This window comes from Octodon degus, unplaced genomic scaffold, assembly GCF_000260255.1.
Source record: "Octodon degus isolate 3935 unplaced genomic scaffold, OctDeg1.0 scaffold00105, whole genome shotgun sequence".
Lineage (NCBI taxonomy): Eukaryota > Metazoa > Chordata > Mammalia > Rodentia > Octodontidae > Octodon > Octodon degus.
Genome location: NW_004524681.1, coordinates 7713353 through 7740992, shown reverse-complemented (window position 1 = coordinate 7740992; position 27640 = coordinate 7713353).

Below are 27640 nucleotides of genomic sequence, written 5' to 3'. Positions count from 1 at the left end.
CATTTTGGCCCTAGCCTTCTAAGGTCAATTAAGACTCAGGACATATGAGAACTTGTACTGTAACATCATGTAACTCAGTTGTGTCCCAAATTTTGTGATGAAGGAGATTATGGGGCCAAAGAGGAAAGTGATCAATGATGTAGAGTGTTCCTAAGGAGAGTAACATGGAGAGAAAACTTTCTCTCAGGCTTTCACAGAGAACAAATTGGCCAAGCAATGGCCGTGACTCATCCACATGGCTGACACTGACAAATGTTCTACAATCTGAGGTACAGAGTCTCAGGATAAATCCGGAGGGGATTTGACTGACCTTATCAGACCCAAAAGCTACAATTCTTTTATATAGATCTTGCTTTATCTTGGTCTTAACCATCCAGCAGAAAAGTATAAAAATAAAGTACAAGAAATAGTCATGTTATTATGTTGAGCTGTAGGGGACTCAGGTCAACAACTTCTGACATTGCCAGTGAAGCGGAAGATCCAATACTATTATGGACTACTGGGCTATTTTGGAACATTTTGCTCAGTTCACACACCTATAATTTTTAAATAAAAGAACTCAACAAAAAAAGGGGATACAGATGAATGTCCATTTTGTATCTGTGTATTCAAAATGGTTAGGATAGATATATTGTTACATTCTCTTAATTTGAGGAATAGAGGAATTTGTTCTAATAGTGTTTGTAAATAAGATATCATATCTGCATCTTGTACAATAAATAACCACTAGGAAGGCAGAAAAAAAGCCCAGTACTACAACAACAAATGCAACAAAAGTTAAAATATAAAATAGAAAGAAGAAATAAGAACTAAGCACCAAATTGCAAACCTAGCTGTGGTGATTAGATGTCTGAGAGCACCATTCAGCATGTGCCTAGCTCCCCACTCAGCAGCCGGGAGGCCTTGTGCCCACAGCCTCTTCGACAGCAGTCTCCGCAGCGCTTTGTGTCCCTCATGCGACACAGTGGAGCATTTGGAGACAGTGTCTGCACATTCACCTGGACGCAGCCCGTCATCTCTGGGCTCCAAGAACACATCGTTGCAATTGTATGGAAATAATTGAGACTATTATTTAGAGAATAATGAGCAAAAAGTCTGTACTTTTCAGTATAGACACATCTTTTCTGAGTAATTTTGATGGCCTGTTGGCTGAATTGACAGAGATGGCGCCCAGGATGAAGAGGGCTGACTAGGCACACAGTTTCCTGAGGTGAGTCTTACAGTGCTCCTGTGTAGAAGGCTGACCTCAAATGTGACGATAGATTTTAACAGGGATTTGGGGAGCTAATTAAGATTAGGTGAGATTGTAAATGCAAAACCATAATCCAACAGTACCAGTGGCTTTATAGAAAGCTCTCTCTCTCTCTCTCTCTCTCTCTCTCTCTCTCTCTCTCTCTCTCTCTCTCTCTCTCTCCCTGTCTCTCTTCTGTGTCTCACTCTCTGTTTCTCTGTTTCTTTCTCTCTCCCTCTCTTCCTCTTTCCCTCTGTATCTCTGTCTCTCTCCCTTTCTCTCTCCCTCCCTCTCTCTATCTCTCTCCCCTTCTCTCTCCCCTCTCCCTGTCTTTCTCTCTCTCTCTTTCTCATCCTGTCTCTCTCCCTCCCTTTCTCTCCCTCTGTCTCTCTCTCTTTCTCTCTTTCTCTGACTGTCTCTCTCCCCCCTCGCTCTTTCTGCCTCAGTCTCTCTCTCTGTCTCTCTCTCTGTCTCTCCCTCTCTCTCTCCATCTCTCCTTCTCTCCCTACACACACACACAGACACACAGCAAGGAGAGATCCTGAGTGGACAATGACAAGGTGGACATGTACATGCCAAGGAAAGAGGCCCTCTTAGGAACTGATTTAAAAAACCTCACTGCAGCAGTTACAATAATTAATACATTGCATATTGTTGTCTTTGTAGTACTCATTCATAGTACAAGATACAGACATGATATCCTGTCCAAATACTATTAGTACAAATCTTTCATTGAGTTAAGGAAAAGTAGCTGTCCTACTAACCTCTTCTGAAACTGTCTTATTGCTATTTGCTTCTCAATGAAATTAATTTAAAAAATTGTTTGTAAAATAAAAATATCATACCTTGTAAGAAAAAAAAAAAAAAAACCCAGAACCTCACTGCTTCCTATGATAGCTAATTAGAAATTTTGTGATCTCATAAATTAGAAAAGAATAAATAGAATTCTTATGCTGTGTGTGTGTGTGTGTGTAACTGGGGATTGAACTCAGGCCCTTGCACTTGCCAGGGAAGCACTTATTCCACTGAGCCATCTCTCTGGCCCCAAAGGCTTATGCTTGCAAGGCACCAAGTCCTGAGGGGGCTAAGAAGGCTGCCAGCTGAAGGGAAGATATGGAAACATACACTGTGTAGACGTAGCATGAGGAGAGCAGAAGGGAAGCGCGGCCCACTCACAAAGCCGCGTGTGGACTGTGCTGGCCACTGGAGATTTCCGTGGGCAGACCTCAGTAGGTCTGGAAAGCACGGACACTCACTGGCGTGTCTCGGCCCCCAGTCTTTGTCATTTTCATCAGTAACTCTGCAGTTTTCCTTGCCTGCCTGGCGAGATGTCCCGGCACATGTCCCCCTAAACACTGTTCACAAAGATCCCACCATGTGCATTGCTGAGTTCACCAGTAGAGCCGCTGTGGGCACTGCAGCCCCAACTTCTGCCTCCTTGCTTTCAACAGGTCAGGAGAGCTCAGTCCCCAGAAGTCTCAGCGCAAGGCTGCCCCTCTTTCTACACAGCTTTCGCTGCCTTTTCATAGAGCTCCCCCTTGAACATGGCGGACTAGTGGAAGACAATTCCCTGAGCCGCCTACAGCCCCTTTACTGCTTTCTCCTCTACTACAAAGACAGTTCTGTAAGATGCAGATCTCATCCTATACCAAATGCAAATCATTGCGATGCTTCTCCGTTTAATGTCACTCTTTAGTTCTTCAGTATCTGCAGAACAAGTCCAAATTCCTCAGCACGACACTGTGCAAGGCTGGGTTGACGGCTGGCCCTGTCACCTGAGTCCAGTATTCAGGTCCTGATGGTTTCCATGTGAGAACAGAGGCAGGACCCAGATATGTACAGCCAGAAGATCATGGAAAACGGAGAGGAGAAGAGGATGGCCTCAGAAGACACCAATTCTTCTGGGTCTTTGCCTTGGATGTCTATATCTCAGAATTGTGTGAAAACAAGATCTTGCGGTTTGACTCATCCAGGGCATGATTGAGCATTGTTATAGCAGTTAAGTGTCTGCCACTCCCAAATTCCATATGCTGAATCCTTACTGCTACGGTGACGGTGTGAGGAGGTAGAGCCTTTCAGAGCATGATGGTCATAGCAGCGGGACCCTTGCCCATGGAGTCAGTGCCCAAGAAACAAGGAATACAGCTCCCTTCACTGTAGGATGAGAACAGAAAACAACCCTCAGCAGACACTGGGACTTCTGGAGTTTTGACTTTCCCACCTCCAAAACTGTGAGAATAAATTTCTATGGATCATAGCCTGCTCAGTTAATGGTGCTTTGCTTTCTAATCTGGAACAGGCTAAAATAGCGCACACCCACATTTATTAGCTACTTGTTTCCACCTGTACATATGCCTCTTTCTAAGATTCCAGCCATCCTTCATGACTCAGGTGGATTTTATCTGACAAACTCCATCTTTGTCCTCCCTAAATTCTTTTTACCCTACTTCTAATAACATGTATCACATTCGTGTTTTAATGTCTTGTTTAAATGGCTTTATTTTACTTTGGAAATTCAATTCAAGATCTTTCTATGATTGTATAAAGGACCTTTGCAGTTAAGTTCCCAATTTCCTGCGAAGTTCTACTGCACATGGTGAAGAGAGAGAGCCAGCAACAAACAGCAGTGCAGTGAGGGTTTGAGATGGCCAGTTGTTCAAGGGGAATAGAAGGCACTAGGTAGCCAGAACCTCCATATTTATTTGTGAAAATGGTGAGGGGATTATTTGATGACTCAGAAGGTGACAATGATCTCAAACTAAGGAGGATCTTATGTGGATGAGTATGGGGGTGATACATGATAGCTTAATATCTCAGGTGAAATCTTTTTCTATTACCACTCAATTCTCAAGGAAGGAGGATGACTTTAGCTGATGTGATCTTGCCCCCTGGAGGGGGGGTGGTCACAGCATCACAGGACCATTAAGTCCTCAAGTGTGACCCAAGGTACACAGAGTTATGTCCGCACATATTATAGCCAGGTTTCATGGCAAGATACTGTGACCCAGACAGGCCTTAGTCACAGTTTATTTATGGATTGATTTTTTTTCCCCAAAGCAGAGGACTGGAGTTATAATAATTCCATTATCAGGAACATACCTGTCTGGATTTTGTTTCAGCTAGACAGAGCCATCAGGGAATGACACTCCCATTCTACCTCAGATTTTCCATCTTTCTCCTAGTTGATATTCAAGCTGAATGTACTCAGGGTATTCGGGTGCTGGTCTATTAACATGAGACAAGAGAGAGAAATCAAAGTAGAAAGATGTTTCTCCAAAATTTATTTTTGTTCAGTGTTTGCAGTACATAAAGTTAAATGTTGCAATTCCCTCAACTTCAGTGCCACTGGAGAATAGGAGATGTACTCCCAGAACAAAGGCAAAGCATTTCATAAGGACTGGATTAATTCAGTCTCAACTGATGGCATAGCTACTCACTTTGATCCAATGTCATAAAGCTCCCATGTTTCAGGGCAGTGTTTGGCACCGCTTTCTGTGAGGCACCGGAATATAATTTTAGCTTCATCAGACATGTCTCTGCTATAACCACTCTTACCCACCACAGTAGCCCTGGAGTGCCCACAGGCAGTATGGAAATGTGTTTCAATAAAACTTTATTTCAAAAATCAGCTGGTGCAGAAAATTTAGCCTGCAGCCCTACTTTTCTGGCCTCTGATTTAGAAAATAGGGGGAAAGTAAAAGAGCTTCCCTTACTTGGCAAAGGCCTTTGAAAACCAGCCCCAGGCATTTAAATTATCTGTGGCCAACTTCACCCTTGGCAACACTAAGCATGGAGCTACAGATCTTTAAAATTGTTAGGAAAGATTTCAGTAGACTGTTATTAAAAAAAAAACATAAATAAAACTTATAATATCAAGTTCTAAAAAATTTCTAGGATGAAAGACCAGGAAGACAGAATGGAAGTGAAAAAAAAAAATATTAGTTACAAGAGGACAGTATTCAGATAAAGAAGTGTTTTTTGTATCTGCCTCCTTTTTTTATGTGTATGTTTTTTTTTTTATTGGTGTGTGTCTACAATCAATATAACTTACATTTGTTTTAGAAGAAATACCTATATATTTATAGAATCTTTAAATTTTCCTCCACCTCCTTTTCCTCCCTTTTGCTTATTCCCTCTCCTACTCTGAAAGGTCTGCCTTTATTTTACTTTTTATTTATAATTGGGATTCATACATCAAAGAAACAATGAGATATTTAACTTCGTATTTCAGGCCAATTTCACCTAATGTTGAGGTCTCCATTTCCTCATTAATAATGAACCTTTTGATCACTTTTTTTTTTTTTAAGGGACTACAAACAGAGGCTTCGCATTGAACTACATTCCCATCCCCACCTACCATTTTGGAGACAAGGTCTCATGAAATTTGATAAAAAGGCTGAACTAACACTTCTGATCCTGCAGCCTCTGGCTCCCGGGGTGCTGGGATTACAGGCATGTGCCACGGGGCGCAGCTCTCTGCCTTCTCATTCCTTTCATCCTGGCTCTAAGTAAAGCACGCTGCCCCAGTCCTTCCCCTCTGTGCTCACACTCTTCATGGTAGAGCCAGCACCCGCACTCCCCACACACGCGTTCACGCAGGTGGGACACTAATGATCACCTCCTGCCCACCTCCCTGCTCCTCACCGACAGAATTCCACATGTCTCTGGCAGAAGTGAAGTGGGCGAAGAGTAGCCAGGGCTCTGCCGCCTTGAAAGGAAGGTGGCCACAACAACGCGTCCACGTCATGGCATCAAACTTGAGCCCGCCCAGTGGACTCTCCACAGAGTCTCCGTAAAGCTGTCACTTTGGTGTGTGCCTGCCTGTCACTACCCTTCTTGCATCCTGGGCAGAGTACAAGGCCTAGGGCAACAGCAGTCACCCTGCAGAGAAGAAAAGTCACCTACTGCGGAGGGCAGCGCAGGAGGCTGAGATGAGGGTTGTGAGGTCCTGGGCTGTCAAACTCTGCCTCCTGGTCATGTAAGAAAAATAAAACTGGGGCCTGGGATATAGCTCAGTGGCACAAAGCCTGCCTGGCAAGCACCAGGTCATGAGTTTGATTCCTAGTACTGAAACAGAAGAAAATAAAGAAAGCCTTCTTATTTAATCCCATAGTGACTTGACTTGTATTTCTGCCTACAGTCGAAGGTCATGAGTGGCAAAAAGTCTGCATGTGTCATCTTAGTCCCTTTTCTCATTGTTGGGAGAAAATACCCGACACCTGCCCTGCAGGCGAGAAGAGACACACATAGGCTCAGCGTCGCACAACTTTACAGCTGAGTACAGCTGTTTTAAACATAGACAACACCGTGGTGGGAGGGAGGGGGGCGCTAGGCAGAGGACAGCTGCCCGCAGCATGTGATCAGAGGGCGAGGAGGAGCCCCAGAAGGGGTGCACCCTGCCAGAGCCCCCAGCTCCGCGCCCCTTCTGGCAGACCTCACCTCCTAAGAGGACCAGACTCCAGGGAGCAAGGTGTCCCTGTGGCTGCCTTTACAAAGCCCCTCTCTGAGCACAGCAAGCTTTAAACCATAGCACTTGGGATCCACATGGAAACACATTAACGCAACTGGATTTGTTCTTCAAGGTTGCTACAGCTATAAAGTTTAGAGACTCAAAACACACAAGTTAATCATTTCACAATACTGCAGATTAGAAGAACTGTTGTATACCTGTCCAATGTGGAAATGGAGACGCCAGCAGCACTGGTGGCTTCTAGAGGCCTGGGAGCAGAATCTCTTCCATATTCCTGGATCTCAGCTTCAGTCCTTGATCTCCAAAACCATTGCTCTGTGCTGTGTCTCTCCCTGACTCCAGAAGGACAGGATCTTCCTATTTTAAGGACTCCTGTGATTAGATTGAACCAGGACAACGTCTAGACACCATGTTCTCTATGTAATCACATGTGCAAATCCACTTTGATGGTATAAATGACATCTTCGCAGGTGATGGAATTGACATGGGAACATCTCTGGGTGGCCATTGTTCTGCCTGCCCCAAACACGAAGATTCACCACAGGAACCCTGAACTTTGTAACTTGTTCTCTTGGAATAATCAAGATTCTTGTACAGCATCATAAAAATAGTAGGAAAATGGAAAAATAACCATTTTACCCAATATGGAATATATTATACCAATTTGGGATGGTCCATGCAAAAGTAATACTATTGTACTAGCGATAATCTACCTTTCCAGAGTGGATAATGAGGCTGAACTTCTCTTAAATTGGGAAAGCTAAAAATTGAATTAGGCAGAAATAATGGAACTTTTTTTTATTATTCACACATGGGTTGTTGCAATTTTTCAGCAGGACATATTATAAAGGTAGAAAATTTTGGGGAATAAATAACTGCCTCTCAAGAAAAAGTAGTTTTAGAAATCAGAAAGTAAAATTGTACATTAAACTTGTGCCATCCTAGCTATTTTAAAGTCTAAAAATTTATAATGTAAGTTTTCCTAAGCAGCATCCCACATAACCCGACATTTTCTCTAGCACTAAGGAAACCCACAGAAGGCACATTGAGTCCCCCTTCCTATTTCATCATCCAGCCATAGAAAACCACCAAGTAATTTGTTCCTTTTGCAGAGATTCTGTGGTCTCTTTGTCGCACTGTCCCCGTCAACAGTCATGGTGCAGTGCCCTTAATTCAGGGTTCAGATCGTCTGCATTATAAACTTCTAAATTCTCAATCTTTCTCCTTTTTAACTATGTCTTCTAAAAGGTATGCTATATGCTTCTTCCTGAGCAACTTTATGAACTATAATTTTATAGGCCCCTAGAGTTGGATGATTCAGTCATTTAGGGGAATAAAGTAGTTATGCATCCTGTCTTAGTGCATTTCATAGTAATTAGCATTTTATTTTTCTAGGCTTTCCATACTATTATTTTGACTGTTTGGGAAAAATATGCTTCTTATTTTGATTACCTCCTTTTTCTTGGCCTTTAAAGCCACATGCATTAAATCAAGACTCTCTTGAATGTAGGAGATTTTTCAAATGTTGGAAGACAGTGATGTCACCTCTAAGTTGTATCTTATCTCAGCATTACTTATTTCTCCAAGTCTTCCTCACTATAGCTAGAAACCTAACAGCATTCTACTCTCTTTTACGTACATCATACATTAGCAATAGTCCAAACAATATTGCTTCATTAAACTGAGAACCCCTTGGATAGTGCAGAGAACACAGGGAAACAGGAGAAACTGGGCTTGATTTCACATTGCCTGAAGTTACTGTGGGTTCTGTAGCTTGCTTGTTATATTTTTCTTCTTTGATTTTTATGAAATATGACCTCTTTTATCCTGGTGTTCTGTGATTTATAGCTTTACATTTTTTTTCTAATTACAAATGTTATACATGTTCCTTATTACAAAAAATAAGTAAGCAGGAAAAATGACTCCCATTTCAGTATTCAAAGAGTCACAAATCACATGAACCTAAGTGGGAGTTACATTTTCTATTTAATAATATCTGGTTAAATAATTTTGATCGATCTCTCCACCGTAATAGCTAGATAGCTAGCTAGTTATATAGGCAGATAGAAGATTGATAGATGGATAGATAGATAGATCAGATATATTCTTAAACACTAATAATATGAATACTATTTCACTGGGATTATATCCAAAAGAAGATAGAAACCCAAAGAATTTATGCAATGTTGGAGGCATCTCTCCTCCTGGTGGCTTTTGACATGTTGAGACTCTGACAGGCATTTGTAATTATATCCTGGGGTAGTGGAAAACATCTCTGGAGTCTGAGTTTTTTAAAAAAAACATAAAAATTCAGCTAACCTCAAAATTTTGGGTTAGAAAGTTAGAGGATTATAACATAGAAAAAGAATGAACTGGAAGTGAAACTAAAGTGGTTCCTACTGACACTGTAAAAACACAAACAACAGAAGAAGACAAACAAAACCCTCCAAATGTTCTCAAGTCCTGGAAAATAACAAAATCTCAGACTGTGTCTCTGGATACTTTGTAGTAAATATGATTTCTTCCTGAAGGATAATAGCATTATTCCAATCTTCAAATTATTTTTACATTAAAATTTCAAAGGTAATGTCTGCTCCAATAGCCAATCTTACAGCTTATGTAAATGAAATCTATAAGAAAGAACACAAACTCAACAAGGGCTCTCAATGTTGGGATTATAATCCACTTATTTTATTGTATGTATGTCTTTGAATGATTTAGAAGAGAACTAGTAAGCATATGAAAGGAGTTGGATTCAGAAGAAGAAAATCTAGAAAAATGCTGCATATAAAAATTAAGAATCCAATGAATCCATTTAACAAGTTAATCTCTCACAAACATAAAAACAAAAACCCTCAGTGAAATACTTAAAAATAAAAATTAAAAAGCATATTAAAAGTTTAACACATCATAGAGAAGCAAGTTGTATTCCAAAAATGCAAGTTAATTCAATATTCAGAAACATCAATCAATAAAATTCTTGCTCTTAAAAAAATGGACACACTATATGTTTCTGCCAATACAGGCATGAAAAGCATTGGAAAAATCCCAATACTTTTTCTTTCTACAAACTCTCAGCAACCTAGAAATACTGTACAAAGAAATGTCATTAATCAGACAAAAAGAACTACTGTGAGGTTTACATTCAACATCATGCAATCGCGTATTAAATATTTCCCTTTTTCCAAGAATAAAACATGAATGTAACCTACCTTGTTTGGTTTTGTACGTGGCACCAGAGGTCTTGGTCACTTGAAAAAAGTACGAAAGATTTCTCGTTTTGGCCGTGGTAAAGTAAGCCCCATCGTTCCTAGACTCTACTCCTTACAACTAAAAGCCCTGGACATATTGCAACAAACAATAGAATACCTCTGAAAATACACTTTGGGCTCCAGCTATCCTTTTCTAATGGGACACCAACAGGAAAACCACCACTCCCTGCAAGATTTCAGCTGAGCAGAGAGCTGAGCCTCGCCCTGACCCCGCACACCTCTGGAAGCTAGTGGAGTGTCTCCACTTCTCCAGCCTGCTTCAAGAGGGAGCTAATCTCACTGCCTTCCCCTGAGCACAACTGGCAGCTCCGCAACTCCTGATCAAGTGCAGCCAGACGGGCAAGTGAGCAGCCAGCCTTTTGCTATTCAAAAGGGAGCATAGAGGGCCACTCTCTGATCTATCTCGTGGAAGGGGGTGGTGCTGCTGCGACACTTTCAAGGCACTGCCTCTGGGTCCCAGGGGCAGCTGAACAGCCATCTCTTCCCAGCTACACTGAGACCATGCGAAGCGCTGTGCATTAGGGTGTGTCTCTGTTTCATTCTCACAACCAAGTATTAGGAGAGCCCAGGGTAGAGCTGGGTGTCCCTGCCCAGTTTGCGCTAACAAGACAGAGCATGGCAGTTGAACAAGGCTGAGACCCATAGCTTACTATTAGCTGATGCTGGAGGCTCACTTGTGATGCCAAACTTCAGCCCAAACTACACCAAGGAGGTCGAATAACGGAGCAGGTGTGAAGTATAGATGATCGGCAGCTTCCCCTGCTCCTGTCTGCTGGTGCCAGGAAGCCCCATTTGGAGGCAACCAGGTGGGACCCAAGTTCCAACTAGAAGATGTTAATGAAATAAAAGGGCAGAATTGATCCACAGCAAGATAGAGGAGGTCAGGGCTCTACTTTGGGTAGGGTGGTGTTGGCAGGCACTAGCCAGAAGCAGAGCATAGCTACTTGGTCACCCAGCTATCTCGACAGAGGGCTATCTGCCACAGAAGGAAAATTAAGTAATACCTGGATTCTCATAGTATAATGTCCAAAATGTATAAACTACAGTAAGAAAAATATCACTCATCTCACTGATAAACAGAAGAATCACAATTTAAATGAAAAAGGACAAATAGTAGGCAACACCCTGAAGAAAAATCCTATGTAGAGTCGTGTGAAAAGGCTTTGAAAGTATCTACAATAAAAATCCCTCAACAAGCAATCAGCCATGCATCATTTTTAAAAAGGGAAAAGCATGGAAAAATAAAAACAAATAGAATGTATAAAAAAGAAGCAACTAGAAATGAAGAAATTCACAAGTATGGAAGTGAAATTTAAAGCTTGGTAGATCAGCTTGATGTTCAAATGAAGATGATGGGGGAGAGAACCCACAGTTCAAGACTATTAAAGTGGGAATGGGTTAAATAGTATGTGACACATTCACTTGACAAAATAGTATTCAGCTGAATATATACAATAACAGATGAATCTCAAGACCATTATACTGGCCAAAAAAAGAAAAGAAAACCAATTCCCAAAGGTCCAGTCTTGTGGTATGCAATTCCATGTCTATACATACAACAAAATTCTAGGACTTGGGAACAGAGTAGTGCTTCACAGACCTCAGGGACGCTGGAGGTGGTGAGGAAGGAAGCCTCAATCACTACAGCTTAGCATCCGGTGGCCTAGTGACAGAGGTCTTCAGCACTTTGGCAGTGACAAGAATCACACAAGTAGACACACGGGATACAAATGCATGAGACAAAATGTGCACATATGCAAAGGCATGCTCATGCAGTGATAAGGATCTACATAAAGTTAATAGATTATATCAATTTTCTGATATTGAATAAGTTATATAAATTGTGAGCCAGTATGACCACAATCCTATGAAAATAGAAATTAACAGCAAGAAGATCAGAAGTATGCATAAGTACTTGTAAATGTAACAATATGCTTCTAAACAACTAATTGTTCAAAGAATGCAAGAGAAAGTAAAACACATTTTGAGACAAGTTAAAAATGGAAAGCAACATACCACATTAAAAGACATTAAAGGACATGACAAAAGCAATTCTAAATGGCAACCTTTATGCCTACATAAAGGAAAAAGAAGCTTTTCAAAGGAACAGTTTCACTTTGTACCTGAGGAGCTAGCGAGAAAAAACCAAACGTTATAGATGGAAGTAAATAATAAAGATCACAGCAGAAATAGATAAAATAGAGACAAGATCAAGGGTAGGCAAGATTAATGAAACTGAGTGTTGGGTTTTTAGAAAAGATAAACAACATCAAAAACTTTTACTTGGATTAAGAAAAAGAGAAATGAGGTAGTAAAACAATTACCAATGAAGGATGGGGCTGGGGAGATAGCTCAATAGCCTTGCCTGGCACGCACAGGGTCCTGAGTTCAATCCTTGGTACCACCAAAAAAAGATGAAGGAGATATAACAACCAATAACACAGAAATATATCATCACATATGAAAAATTATATGACTACAAATCAGACGACAGAAACAGAATGATGAATTTCTAGACACAGAACCAATCAGAAATGAATGATGAAGAAACCAAAAATAAGAAAAGGCCAGTAATGAAAAAGGTTATTGCATCAACAACTGAATAATCTCACTAAAAGAACAGGTCAGGACTTGGTGGCTTCATTGCTGAAGTCTACTAAACGTTCCAAGAAGAATTAGTGCCAATCATGCTTGAATAGCTCTAGAAATTGAAGACACCATACTTCCAAATTCATTAATGAGGTGAGCATTATCCTGATAGAAAGGTGGAATGGAATAAGACAAGAAAAAAATCCAACATCATTAATGAACACAAGGACAAAAATTCTTAACAAAATACAGACTCACATCAACAGTGCATTGAAGGTTATCATTCACCATGACCAAATAGGATTTATGGCTGGGTACAAGGATGAGTCAATACACGCACATAAACAATTGTTATGGACAGTATTAATAGAATGAAGGATAAAAGCCAAATCATTTCCATAGAATTCAAAAACCCTTTTGAAATCCAGTGCCCTGGGGCTGGGGAGATGGATCAGCGGAATAAGCACTTGCCTGGAAAGCACAGGGGCCTGAATTCAATCCCTGGTTCTGCCAAAAAAAAAAAAAAAAAAAAAAAAAAAAAAAAAAAAAATCCAGTGCCCTTCCAGGTGAAAAAAGCCTGCATGAGTCAGGGGTAAAAGGAATATATTTCAAGGCAATTAAGGCAATATTTGACAACCTCACAGTTATACACCAGGAAAGCTTGTTTCTAAAATCACAGAGAACACAAGATGTTCTCATTTCTATTCAGGGTATCACTGAAAGTCCTACACAGAGAAATAGGAAAGAAAAATCAGCTTAAAAACATCTAAGTCAGAATGAAATCAAAATTATTGCTATTTGTTGATAATGTCATCATATGTACAGAAAATTCTAAAGATGCAAGCAAAAATATACTAGAACTGATAAATCCATAAAGTTGCAGGATAGAAACCAACATGCAAAATTAGCCAATCTTACTACAGACACTGAGCTATTTGAATGTTTTGAGCAAGAAAATAACTTGATTACATGAAATATAAAATGATGAATGTCCATTTTGTATCTGTGTATTCAAAGAGGTTGGGATAGATATATAGTTGCATTCTCTTAATGAATAGAATGATTTGTTCTAATGGTGTTTGTAAATAGGATCTCAAGGCCGCATCTTGTACAGCAATTAACCACTAAGAAGAATATATGCAGTGTGTTATTTGTTGAAACTGTCCTTCCGATTTGATTTGAAACTGTCTCATTGCTGTTTATCAATAAAACTTTGAAAAAAAATTAACCAAAAAAAAACCCTTACGAATAAATGAGATCAAAGAGCTAAAAGATCTCTACTTTCAAAATTGTAAAACTGAAAAATAGTTAAAAATATAATTTAAACTATTCAGGATTCATGAATTATTAGCATGAAAATATGAGTACATCCTAAGCAACCTACAGCCAATATGACTTCTACTAAAATTTCAGTGCCATTCTCAGGGAAATAGGGAAACAAATGCTAAACTACATCAGAATTTCAAGACTTTGACTAGCTACAGCAACCTTGAGCAAAAATAACAACCTGAAGCCATTCTACCACCTGATTCCAAAATATGCCACCAACTTATTTTAATCAGGCTAGCATAATTCTCACACGAAAACTTGTAGAACAGTGTTATAGAATAGACAGCCCAGGAACTAAGTCATACATTTATGGCTGACTGATTTTCAATAAAAGTTCCAAGTAAACAATAGAAAAAAAAAAACCACCTGATTTCTTCAACACAAAGGTCGAGAAAACTATTCATTCACAGAATAAAACTTGATCACTCTTTTAAACAATAAACAAACTTTAACTTAAAATAGATAAAATACTTAAATTGAAGAAAGAAAACTACTGGGAGAAAGCAGAGAGAAAACATACCCTTGGCATTGATCTGGGCAATGTTTTTTTATATGATTCTAAAAGAAGAAATAATAAAAGTAATAACTGACAAGTGGTATGGCATCAGATGAAAACACTCCACACAGAAAAGAGATAATTTGCAGAACTCAAGAAAATATATGGAAATCACACATCTGACAAGATTAGCACCTTATCAAAAATGTATCTATATTTATCCAAAACAAATAAATATCTCAAGTAACTCAATAGCTCAGTAATAAATATCCTGATTTTAAAATGGACAAACGATCTGACTAGACCTTTTCCAAAGATGATGTATGAATTGTCAACAGGAACATAAAAATGCATTCAATATTACTAATATTACTAATCCTCAGGGTTGTGCAAATCAAAACTGTAATGCATTACCACCGCTCTCTAATAGGAATGCCTATGATGAAAGACAAAAGATAACAAGAATTGAGAAGGACATGGAGTAAATTCTTGTATTCTGTTGGTGGAGATATAAGTTGGTACAACTATCATGGATAATGGCATGGAGATTCTATTTTGTGATAATCATTTCCAAATACATTACCAAAGCATTATATATATATATATATATATATATATATATATATATATATATTTGCATTACAGAAATTTTTTCTCTGGGAGGTAGAAAGGCTCCAGGAAGAACACTGATTGGAGTGAGACCCAGCCTCTGACTTCCCTGTTGTCACTCTGATTGTCCTTACTTCCAGATCATGGTACTTTGTGAGCCTTCCCTCCCGTGTTGGGACATTTCTCAAATCTCTTGTGAAAGCCTACAGGTGCTGCTCCACTACTGCAGGATGTGATTCAATCTCTGTCCCCACAGCATAGCATGGATGCTGTCACCTCTAAGTTTTCAACCTCGTGGACATTGTGCTTTGTTGTTTTACTGTCGTAGTTGATCTGATCTATGCACATGCAGTTTAAGATTTGGCCAAAGTCTCGAGGGCAGAAACAGGTTGGATCCCCTTCATGGCACTGTGACCATTAATTATAACTGTTAACTGGAGGGGATGAGTAAGCACCTAACAGACTGGTAGAGAACACTTCTGGGTGGTTCTGGGGGGGCCTTTCCAGAGACGACTGACACATAGGCCAGGAAAGAGGGTGAGATCCACCCTGATTGTGGATGCCGCAGTCCAATTGGCTTGTAACATGATGGAATGGGAGGGAAAGGAGGAGCAAGTCAGCCTACACTTAGACATCTCCGCTATGAGCTATGCATGGTGTTGCTTGCCTGTGGTATGAGCATTCTGACAGACAGAGAGAGAAGGATGTCCACCCCAGCTCAGGAAATGCAAAAACTTAGCCAGAGATTGTCTTCAAAAAATAAATGAATTAATTAAAGGCTGGAGATGTAGTTCAGTGCAAATATCCTGGTTTTAATCTCCAGCACTGAAAGAAGAAAAGCAGAAAACGAAAACAAAAAACAAAACTTCATTTTGCTTTAGTGACATCTTTGCTAGGGCCATTATGAATGGCCCTCAGACTCTGTGTTCTTCAGCCTTTCCATGTTCACTCACAACAACCACTCTTCTAGAAGCTTCCAGGGCTGCAGACTTTGCCTGGCACCACATCCTTGTCCTTCTTACTCTGCAGCTTCTACTTGGTCATAATTATATAATCTTCTTAATGATTTTCTGAATTCTGTTTGATAGTATTTTACTAAGGATTTTTGCATCTATGTTAGTTAGGGAGATTGCCCTGTAGTTCTCTTTTTTAGTTGGGTCCTTCTCTGGTTTTGTTATGAGAGTTATACTTACCTCCAGGAATGAGTTTGGGAGAGTTGTTTCCCTTGCAATTTCACTGAAGAATTTGTGAATAGTTGGCATCAATTCTTCTCTAAATTTCTTGCAGAATTCATCTGTGAATCCTCTAGGAACTGGGCTTTTCTTTGTTGTTAGGTTTTTTAATACATCTTCAATTTCATTCACTGATATTGGGTTATTCAAAATTTTTATATCTTCTTGATTCAGCTTTGGTAGTTTGTATATATCCAGGAATCTATCCATTTCTTCTGTATTTTCCATCCTGTGAGAAGAAAGATTTCAGAAACATGTACTGATGATCTGACTTTCTATAGGGTCTGTAGTGATTTCATACTTCTAATTCCTCATTGCATGAATTTGAATTTTTTCTTTCCTTTTTTGACAAAGTTGATTATGGATTTATCAACTTTATTTATTCTTTCACAGAAGCAACTCTTGAACTCATTAATTCTTTGTATTGTTTTCCTCATCTCCAATGCATTCATTTCTACTCTGATCTTTGTAATTTCCTGCCTTCTTTGGGCTTTGGGTTTGACTTGCTCTTCTTTTTATAGGAGCTTTTGGCGCAGCATAAGATTTTTTTATTTGGGCTCCTTCTGTTTTCCTGATGTGAGAATTTATCAATATAAATTTCCCTCTTAAGACATATTTCATTACATCCCACGGGTTTCTCTAAGTTGTATCTGTATTTTCATTTGATTGTTAATATTGTTTAATTTCATTTTTAAATTCAACTGTGACCAGTTGATTGTTCAGGAGGTTATTATTTGTTCCATGTGTTCATGGAGTTTTTGTTATGATTTTTGTCAATAATTTTCATTTTTATTGCATTATGGTCAGATAATATACATGAGATAATCTCAGTTCCTTTGCATTTACTTAAGCATCTTCGGAGAACATTCTGTGTACACCTGAGAAGAATGTGTATTTCAGTGCTGTTGGGGGAAGTATTTTGTAAAGCTCTATTAAGTCCATTTCTTCATAAGTTGGCATAGTTTTATTACTTTGCTTATCTTTTTTTGCTTAGTTAATATATCTCTGTGTCAATGGGGTGTTGAAGGCCCCAGTACACTTACGTTATTGATCATTAGATTTTTCATATCTGTGCAAATGTGTCTTAAGAGACAGTATGGTAATATTTGCTATGTCATGACAAGAAGTACATATTTAGAAGACCAGAGTTACAGGCATTCGAAGTGTGACCCTTCTATTACACATTGCTATCTTCAGTGCAGTTGCTTGGTTCACAGGTATCAGCATAATAGTAAGTCAGGGAGAGAATCCTACCAATTAATTGCTAGTTGCAAAAACCTGCTGATGTTTGCTGAGCTGTGAAAAGCTCAAGTCAACAACTTCTGTGGATAATTCACTTCTATTGTGGACTGCTGGACTGTGTTGAATTGTTTTGCTGAATTTATGCACCTATAGTATTTAGATGCCAGTGGAATACCCATCTCTGATAGGACTAAACAAAAAAATGGAATACAAAGGAAGGATCATTTTGTATCTGTATATGCAGGATAGTTAGGATAGATATACAGCTAATTTCACTTAATTCATTTTTGTTTGTTTGTTTGGCGGAACCGGGAATTAAACTCAGGCCTTTGTGCTTGCCAGGCAAGCACTTATTCTACCGAGCCATCTCCCAGGCCACTTTCACTTAATTCAATGAGAAGATTTGGACTAATAGTGTTTGGACAGGATATCCTGTTTGCATCTTGTACTATGGATAACCACTAAGAAGATAACAATGTACACTGTATTAATTATTGAAACTGTCCTATTAATCAGTTTTGAAACTGTCTCATTTCCACTCGTATCTCAATAAAATAAAATAAAATAAAATAAAATAAAATAATAAAATGTGTCCTATATAGTTTGGTGTTCCTAACTACATAGGTTAGGAACACCTAACCCATATAGTTAGGTGTTGCATATATATTTATATTTGTTATTTCTTCTTCTTGCAGTTTTCCCCTAACAAGTATGTAGTGACCTTATTTATCTCTTTTAATTGTGCTTGGTTTAAAGTAGACATTGTCAGCACCCAGAATGGCTATCCCTGCTTTTTTTCTCGGTTCCTCTCATATGAAGTACTGTTTTCCACCCTTTGATGTTCAGTCTATTAATTTCTTAAATTTGAGTTAAATGTGTTTGCTGTATGCAGTACATTGTTGGATTTTGTCTCTTGATCCACTCTGCCAGTCTTCTTCTTTTGATTGGTGAATTGAGGTCACCCACTCTGATGGCCATAAGTGATGTGCATTGGCTTATCTTTGTCATGTTATGCCCCTACTATAGGATCCCTACTTTTCCCCTCTGCTTAATTGTTTGTTTTGCTTGGTAGTTCTCTTCTGTTATCCTTGAAGTTGTGGTTGTCTTTTTCTAAAATATCTGTCATTATTGTTTGTATGTTTGATTTGGTTGTCATGAAATTTTTCAGTTGTTCTTTGTCATTGAAGCATCCTATCTCTCAATGAAAATTTGATAGCTAGTTTTACAGGGTACATCATTCTGGATTGGAAGTTGTTTTCTTGAAGAACCTCAAATATCTCACTCCAAGCTCTTCTTGGTTTGATGGTATGCGTTGAGTTATCTGCCATGATTCTGATGGGCTGTCCATTGTAAGTGATCTGTATTTTTTTCTCTATCAGCTTTTGATATTCTGTTCACTTGCTCAGTTTCTGGGATCTTGATTATTATGTGTCTGTAGGAAGGTTTATTTTGATTATGGCTAGCTGGAATTCTATATCTCTCACTTAACTGTATGTCAGATTATTTTCCCATGCTTGAAAAATGTCCTGCTACTACTTCTATAAACAATATTTTTATGTCACTTGTGTTAACTCCAGTTGTTTTGTTGATACCTATAAGGCTTATATTATTTTTCTTTGCATCATCTTGCAGTTGTTGCATTGTTATTTCTTGATTCCTTGTTTTTTAAAGAGATCTTTCTTTCAGTCTTCACTAGCTGCAATGCTGTGTTCCAGGTCTAAAGTTCTATCTTCTGCTTTATTCAAGTGGTTTTTCAAGGTTTCAGTGGAATTCTTAAAGTCCTGGATATCTGTTTGAAGCAGTTTTACATAAGCTAGTTCATTCCTGTACTGTTCATTCAATGTTTCATCATTTTCCTATTCCCTTCTCTTTTGTTTTTCTATGTCTTCCTTACATGTATTCATCAATTCTTTCATGTTTGTTGTCCTTTCCTTTTTTACCTGAGTGCTTATTTCTGATCTGATTTTCTCCCTAGCCTGATGGAGTTGTTTCTTTACTACAGTTGCTATCATTTCAGAACTTTCAGGTCTGTGACTTCCAAGTTCTTCTATGACCTTGTCTCCTGGACCTGTTTAGGATGAACTAGAGGTCTGAGTTGCCTTTTTTTCTTCCTTTTGGCATTTTCCAACACCCAATAATTTCACTGATTCTGCAGCAATGGGAGAGGGCTGGAGTGCAGGTGTTCAAGACTGTCAGCAGAGTGGGAGGGCAGGTTAGGCTCACCAAAGCTCTGCTTCTGTGGGTTTCAATGTGGCTTCCACTTCATTCAGGGGGTGGGGGGGGTCAACTGTGTCTCAAGAAGCTGATGAAAAGCACAGGCTGAAGTTCTGCCAGGCTCTCTCAATGGTGGGTCATTGTATGGTAGGGCTCCCCAATGCTCCCACAGGTCCCTGTGGCAGTCTTCTGGGCATCTGGTTTCAGGTACCTGCAGAAGTTTCCCTGGATGATGATGGGTGGCAGGGGCTCAACTGAACTCTGGCAAGAGTAAGGGGTTCAAGGCAAAGCTCACTAGGTGCCGTCAGCAGTCTTCCTGGCAAGGTTGGGTGGCTGGAGCTCTGCCAAACTCTGGAAAGAATAAAGGGTGTGGCCAGGAAAGGCCACCTGAGTCCCTCCAGCAGTCTTCCAGGTGAGCATTGGTGGCTGGGTCTCAAAGGAACTCCAGTCACAGGAGAGAGTGTCAGGGCTAGCCTACCAGGTCTCCCAGTAGACTTCAGAGTGAGGATGGGTGGCCAGGGCTCACGATCTAGGGTGGAGATCCCGGTTTCTTGAACAAATGACTTACTGGGTCCTCTTGCTCTCTAATAGGCTTCTGAGCATTTAAACTCATCAGATAAATCCTTTTCTCAGATGAGAGAAAAAGCCTGGGTGAGTATGGAGATTACCCACTGCACTTTTCTCTTATAGATTCTGAAATACTAAAGGCACTGGTTTGTCTGCAATACCTCCCCAAACACTTTTCATTTCATTTTGCCTACTCCCCCACCCCAGATTTTAGTATCTTCTTTCCACCTTCTCAGAACCTCAGTAGGACAGTTAATCTGATACAAACCACTGTGTCAGAGCTACAGTGTAAAATCTATTGATTCTATTCCTATCCAGAAACTAAGGACCCCAGGAATGAAGAAATGCATCATACATTTCTATAATTCTCCAGTTGCCTAATTCATCTCGCAAGGACCAGCTTCTGCTCAGGCATTTTTTTTTTTATTGTTCCATTTGAACTTAAAGAAGGAGAGGAAAAAATAGACAACGCTTGTGAGTCCCCATGTGAGAGGGGAGATGTTCTGTTTAACTCACTTGGTGAGCTGTGACGGACTGGTGTCCCCCAGGTAGCTGGCTCTGGGAGTCACCTTAGCGCACAGGCATGGCTGACATGGGCACGTTTCATCTGGCATTTTCAGCAGTGTACACAATTCCTTTGAATTTATAAGTATGTATACACAATCTCTTTTCTGGAAATATTTGAGAAAATTGTATTCATAACTAATGAAGAAACTGAGAGTCACAAAGATAGAAAAAGTACAGAGTACAGCTGTGGTTCAGTGAGTCTCCATTGAGAACTGTTGTTCGGGGTCTTACACGAAGCATCTTTCTGCAAATTCCCACAATAATTCTGGTTAATAATTTTCAGAAAGATTTCAAGTTTTCATTCCAGTTTTTAGATAATGATAAAGTCTTGGTGGAGTCTGAGCACATCTTTTTCTTTCTTTTGCAGTCCCAGGGATCAAACTCAGGATCTTGTGCTTGCCGGCAGGTGCTTATGCTGCTGAGCTGTCTCCACAGGCCCTGAGCACATCTTCTAACTTATACTTCAGCACTGATTTAGATGCAACACTAATTAATGCACACTGATCATGGGATAAGGTGCTCTAAAACGTGTTCCAAATCAAAATTGGGGATATAAAACCCAAAATGTCTGAGAGGAGCAAAACTTCTAGTTAGAAGCAAATTTATGAAGCTACTGGTTGTGCAGTTACTGATAAAGAAATGAATACCAAACTTTGGAACTACTGTTCTAAAGTATAGGCATTATTCAAATGGTACACCCAATTACTGCAGGCAGTAATTACCCCCATTCCTGGGGGTTTTCTTGAAGAAAGATAGCAAAACCAGTGTAATATAAATCTGATACCACTTACTATCTAATATCTTTCATTTATAGTTTGTGCTATTTCAAGGGGAATTATTCTCACTTGACCTAGACCAGGTCAAGGTCTGTGCTTGCAACAGATACATTCATTAAGGCCATATAAATGTCTTAAAAAGTATAAAAAATTATAAGTAGAAATTATTTTTCAAAAATTTGTTCCTAGATGTCAACTGATCAAAGGATTTATTATATCATGTTCCTTCGAATTTGGCTTTTGCACAAGGAAAGAATGAGAACATTTTTTACCAGACATAAAAATGATTTTGCTAGTTTCAGGTAATGAAAGCCGTATGTCTGAAGCTCTTTGCTTATTCAGTTGCATAAGGACCTTTGCACTTCTCACCTCTGCCTCAAGGGTGAATCACGCGCCTGGTTAGGTGCACATGCGCAGCGGTCTGCAGGCAGAGGGAAGGGAAGAGGAAAAGGGACTCACTGTCCGTGATGGGCAGATCAGACCGTGTCCACGTTCACCTGACCACCACCAACTCCGTGATGCCCCTGGGCGAATGTGGCTGCCTTGGGTTCTGGAAGAAAAAGCTGTCCTTCAACCACCATTTCCCCTCAAGATTCTCCTAAGATGTAAAGCTCCAAATCCTAAACGTGTTGACATTGAACTCTTTCCTGGAGCTGAGTGTATTCACAAAGGCCCGAGGTGATCTCAGTTGTTTCAAATGAATGCCAAGAAAATGCAGTTTAGCAAAGGACCAAAAAAGAAAAAAAAAAAAAAAGAAAGAAAGAAAGAAAGAAAAATGGAAAACACACGCCAAGATTTATAGCACCCTATTCAGAGAAATCCAAGCCATCTAACATATTACCTAATTTATCACAGCGCATTCTATTAGGGATAAAAACATTTCCAAGGGAAAAACAAATACCAAAATATTCTTCTAAATCCATGAAATATTTATGTAAATTCAAAATTCACTTTACCGTAACGTAGCCTTCAAATGGTGAATGTCATTAAGGTTAAAGGAACAAATGAGAAAAAGATTCTGTACCTATACTTAGCATTTCTAGACAGGCTTTTCCGCTTTCCCTCCTTCTATTTCACATGATAGCCTAACATTTCTTTCATGGAGTCAGTACTGTTTTCAGATTGTCGTGTATAGGAGACGTGTCTCACTAGCTCGTGTTCGGTAAAGACGCGCTCTCCTGGCACTGTCGCGCTCTCGGGGGCATTGCAGCTCGCAGACCTGGCACAGGAGCAGCTGCAGGCTGAGGTGGGCAGCTCGGAAGGGCTCTCTGCAGCTGAGAGGGGCTTCCGGCTCCAGGAAAGGGCCACAGGGCGTGGTCTCCTGATGCTCGCACTGCCAGTCATTGGGTAAACGCTGTCCCCAATGAAGTGCAGGACTTTGAGCCAAGCTGTTCTTTCCAACCAAGGACACCTCGCGGAGAGATTCAGTTGAGGTGGTAGCGACGCCCCAAACTGGGGGACGACTGCTTTTCTCCTGGGCAGCTCTCTCTCTAGCAGCTTCCTCTTCTCCCTCATCAGTGATGCGCGCCATCTCCCTGTCTCAGCCTCTGCTCCTAAGCCTGCTCTGTCGGAGAGTTTGGCTGCTGCAAAAGGCCTTTGCAAATCCCCGCCTTCATCCCGGGGGCAGCACAGAGGAGCACTCCGGGCAGGAGAAGCGCGGGGCACCTGGCGTAGAAGCACCGGGCACCTGGCGTAGAAGCACCGGGCAAAGCTCTCTCCACAGGCGGCCGAGTGCTGGGACTCAGAGGCTCCTACTCTTCCCAAGTGTCCTTTTTCTTATCTGCCAAACTAGAAGTAATGATCGCTCCTTTCAGTCTATGGCCCAGGTGAACTGAACTGTCAAATACGATAAAATTTTTCAGGGCTCCTTGCATTAAAAAGTGCTTACACGTTAAGCATAAAAAGCCATTTTACCAAATTCTAGGAAACAAGTTTTAAAATAGCTGTGGTAGATGAGTGCCTGCTATATTTTCTATTTCCAGCCTGCAGAATAGAGATGCAGAAAGAGCTTTAACATCTTTGGAGAAAAATTTAGAAATAGGAGACTCTGTAAGAATTAAAGGAAGAGAAATTATATTTGACTCTTCAGCTCTACTGCTCTAAAGCTGACCTTGACAAAAATCAGATATTAACCTCTTGGACCTAAATTTCCTTATTTCAAGGGACAAAGATCCTCTTCTAAATGTGTGATCCCCTCTATCTTGAAACAGTTCATCTTTAATCATTCCTTCATCAAATATATATTATACACCGACGATACAGCAGTCTTTGTTCAAGATACTGTTAACTGTTTTGTTTTTGTTACACCATTATTGTTATAGTTATTTTTATCATCTTTATTACTGTGCTGCAAATATCCAGAGAGAGAAAAGAAATATTTCATGTCTGCTCTTGTATGGCTCATCTACTTACACCTTTGAGGCTATAGATACTTATTCTTTTTGCAAGTGTGTCTTACATTTTGTTCTAGCTGAACCACAATATTTCAAGAAATCAGAATCAGACCAAGTTTCCTGCCTATACCATCTAATAATTTATTGTAACAGAAAAATGCTACATTTATCTTCCTTTGTTTTTTTGTGTTTCTGTTGCTGTTTTTATTACAACTCTGATAGTAAAGAAAAGAGGCCTAATGAGCAGGTTTCCAGCCTAGAGCCAAGTAATTTGCTTGGAAATCTTCTGCGTGATCTTGGAGAAGATGCTTGACTTATTTCAGTTTATTTAATTGCAAAATGAGAAAGAAGAGTGGTAAATGCTTGCTAAAGGCCTGCAGGGATGAGTGACTTACTGCCTACGGTATGATTAGAACAGAGCCGGCCTCCTGATCAGCTCTCAGCAAACGTGTTTCCTCTTCCTCTTATCAGGAGTGGAAGGGAACAGAAGATGGTTCCTAATTTACCACCCCTGTCATGGTGTTATTTTAAATTTACTGCTTCAGAATTCCACAGAGTCCCACAAAAGTCACCGTCCCCTCACATAGCCCATCATGTTCCCAAGTTCACAACTGGAGAAGAGTTAAGAGGCCCTTTCTTCGCCACTCTGCAAGTGATGCCCTATTGTGAGCTGGCAGAGTGTAAAGACATCCTGCACAGTGGCTGGCAGAACATGTATTCAATAATCTGCTATTTTCCTTGTACATAACACAGCCTTTGCATAGACCACAGACTAGAAATGACATGCTTTTTACTGTAGATCAACTTTCAGGGGGAGGTTTGCTGAAATAAACATAATTTTTTTTTTTTTATTTAGAACAAGGTCTACAGGGTCTTACTATGTAAATTGGACTCACAGTGATTCTCCTGTTTTCAGCCTCCCAAGTGCTGGAATTACAGGCTCGCACCACCATGCCCAGTCTCAACCACCATCTCAGTGCACCTTGTGGGCAGGGCCAGCGCGACACATCAGGGATCGAACCCCAGCCTCTGCACTCTGCCTAAGCAGGTGGTTTAGTCCATAGAGCTATCTGGTCAGCTCAACATTTTAAAGAACAGAAACTGAAAAATGTCTGATAAATATCCTAGCAGAACATCACATACAACCCAACAGTGTTATATGTCTATCTTTTAGTCTTGTTCCTGTCTTTGTAAACACTATAGCTCTATTGCTGTGCTTATAAATTTATGTTTCCACTTGGTTCTTTCTACAATTGCCTTTTTTTGTTTATTTATTGAGCATTTACTTTGTTCAATCTTAGAACCTGCTATCCTTGTGCTTTCCTTAGTTTACCCTGTTGTATTATTTTTTCTAAGTTCTTTTTTTTTTTTTTTTTCCAGAAAAGATTCAGATTTTCCAGTGATGGTTTTTTTTTTTTTTTTTGGAACCAGGGATTGAATTCAGGCCCTTGCACTTGCCAGGCAAGTGCTTATTCTACTGAACCATCTCCCCGGCCCCTATTTTTGTAAGTTCTTGAAACTGCTTATTTAGTAGCTCAACCTACTTGTTATTGTTGTGCACTTACAATTAGCTTCATTGTAGACCAAAAAGCTTTTTTCAAGTTTATATTTGCCAAGCATTATCAGAACAACTTTACATGCTGTTTTTTGGTTGTAAAACATGGTGAGATCATAATTATTATCACCCACTTTTCAATAAGAAAATTGATGCTTAGATCATTTGAATTCGTTGCCCATATTCATATGTCTGTTCAGTACTAAGAGTACTATTCAAATCACATTAAACCTTCACATAAAACTTAGCAATGTGTAGTGTCCTTTTAGGTTTCAATATTTTATTGAAAATAAACACCTCTTAGACAACATTCAGATTCTGTTTGGTATTCTTTTCCAGTATTCTGTATTTTCTATGTAGTACTTATTATAATCAGTGTGTTGCCTGTTTCCCCATAACAGTATAAACCCCATAGGTAAAGGTGTTTTCATTATTTCACCCCTCCTTGCCTTTTGAGTGCACTGTACACTGCCTGCCATTAAGCAACATACAACAAACATACGCTGAGAGAACAAATGTGTGTAAAGATGATTTTGTAGCGATTTCCAACTACGGATACCTAAAGTGGTAGAAATTCCGGTCTCCTTCCCTGTATCTAAAAGGAGCAACCACCCCTGTAGTGGTAGACACAATTAATAAAGCAAGGAGAATCCATCAGTGGACCTTAAAAACAAGCAACTTCTACTCTGCATTAGTATAATAGACTCCCAGAAAATTGCAAAGAAGTGTACATTGAGTGCCCAGAATGTGTTTTTAGTAACACATAAAATATAGTATTTTTGTTCCATCGCTGTGACAAAATACTTAAGATACTTATCTTCAAAGGAGGAAAGTTTTACTTGACTGCTAATTCCAGATTTTAGCCGTTTGGCACAGGGCCCTGATGTCCTTTGGTGAATGCACCACAGCGCATATGGCAGGAGGGGATGATGGGAGAGTCATAGGCTCACGTCGTGACTATGGGGAGCCATAGACAAAGACCAGAGGATGCACAGTCAGCATGTTGCTCACAGAAGCAGGCCCCTAGGGAGCTAACTTCCTTCCTCCAAGGCCAACCCACTACAGGTTCCACCAGCTCCCAACCAGTGTCACCTTGAGGAGTACTTGTTATGATGCACTCCCTGGCACCAGACTCACCTTCCTACCAGTCTGTCAAAGAGAGATGGCAACCCGAGGAGAAAATCTTCATCATAATGAGTTGAAGACCTAGAGAGCACAGGAAGGCAAGAGGATTATGGCTGAAATATGGTCAGAAGTTATGGAGCGAAGCGTAAGAGCGAAGGAAGATCAGCAGAGAATACTTCCAGGTATCAGTTCAATGGTTCTCTAAGTGACTCCTAGAAAATAAATTGAGGTACCTACAGTTGCAATCCACAAAGGCAGGCAAAAAAATGTTAGGAGAAACAATTCCTAAACTTTATAATGCCCTAGAAAATAGCGAAATTCTGAAAAGTTGGAGTTGAGAGGTCTTGTGAAACAACCAGGAAATTCTTGAGATCTCCCAGGACGTGCCTTAACTGTAAGGCAAAACCAAGCCTCAAGGTGGTGAAGCAGATCTACAAGGTGGATAATTGCTACCAACAGCAAAGCTCCACTGTCATTTAAAAAGACAAAAAAGTATAAACCCTCACAAGCATAATATTCTCAATGATATACAACTAAAAATTATTAGACTATGAAAGAGCAGCAGGAAAAATCCATGATGTGGTGAAAAATCAATGGAAACAAACTCAAAAATGTCAGAATGATTGAGTAAGCAGAGAAGGACTTAGAAAAAGTAATTATAAGTATGTTCATGGATTTATTACCATAATGACCAAAGAAAAAATAGGAGACAGAACCAAAAGAAAATTCGGGACTTAAAAAAAAATACCTATTTGAAATAAGAAGGTTACTGGCTAAGCTTAACAGGTTATAACACAGCATGGGAGAAATGATCAATAAACTTGGAACAGTGGCAACAAACAACCCCACTGAAACACAAATAAAACACTGAAAAGGTGGACACAGCCTTGGGACACTGAACAAAAGCTCAGTGAAGCAGAATGAAAAGAATAACATGTCATTGGATGCCCAGAGGTAGAAAAATATTTAAAGT